The following is a 791-nucleotide window of genomic DNA, read 5'->3' as shown; positions in this document are numbered from 1 at the left end:
GTCAAACACAAGTGCCTTGTATAAAAATTGCCATGCCATGTGGGGAAAAGGCTCATAATTCTTTTGGTTTTAATTTTTGAATGCATTTCCCCCAAATAAAACAAGGCAAAAAAGCTCTGCTCATAATTATCAACAGGAAATGTGGACAGAATGTGTCACATCTACAAGTTACCACACACTTTCCCACACTATCTACCGTGGATGGAATGCATTACTTCTGCAGATGTACAATGAATAATTAATGCACTGTCAGTTCATTGTTTATATTCACTCTCTCTCTCTCCCCCTCTCTCTCTCCCTCTCTCTATCTATCTATCTCTCTTTGTGTTAAAGATAACAGCTATGCATGTCTTTGTGAAATGCATCCTGACCATAAATTCAGGTGAGGACTGATTAACAATGTAATTTCGAAGAGAAGCCACCAATCTGTTCACACTTAAAGTGAGGGAGAGAGAGAGAGAGCGCGAGCAAAAGCGTGTTTTGGTGGCATCTACAAAAGCAACCAATGGTGGGTAGGGCAACCGTAGAGGGATCATCAGGATGAGATCAGAGGGGGGCGGGTGAGACCCACCGCTATCGATTGTGCTCGCTCACTCTCTCCATGGGAGTTTGAAAACAAAGCAGGGGTGAACAAGCAAAAGAGCGCGTGTGCTGTCTGAATTTAAGGGCTGTGTCAACACGAACTGACTGAACAGGGAAAAAACTCAGGTTTTCACCTGAGAAAAGAACACAACTGCAGAACCGCCAGATCTTACATGAACTGACTAATTTAGACACTTGAAGAAGACGTG

General features: G+C 43.0%; 1 protein-coding gene across 1 annotated transcript in view; it reads left to right on the top strand.

Moving 5' to 3' along the window:
* The first annotated feature begins 620 nt into the window (after positions 1 to 620).
* LOC143100252 (voltage-dependent calcium channel subunit alpha-2/delta-1) overlaps positions 621 to 791 on the top strand; it is a 112,434-nt gene continuing 112,263 nt past the window's right edge. Inside the window, exon 1 of the mRNA XM_076263242.1 lies at positions 621 to 791. This exon is cut by the window's right edge and continues 308 nt beyond it. The gene's annotated coding sequence lies outside the window, so the exon portion shown is untranslated.

This window comes from Alosa pseudoharengus, unplaced genomic scaffold (assembly GCF_046254945.1).
Source record: "Alosa pseudoharengus isolate Yale_2024_CS ecotype anadromous, Long Island Sound unplaced genomic scaffold, YU_APseudo_1.1 YU_APseudo_1.1_scf_10, whole genome shotgun sequence".
In the NCBI taxonomy this organism is placed as follows: Eukaryota; Metazoa; Chordata; class Actinopteri; order Clupeiformes; family Clupeidae; genus Alosa; species Alosa pseudoharengus.
This window is presented reverse-complemented; position numbering and strand designations above follow the sequence as displayed.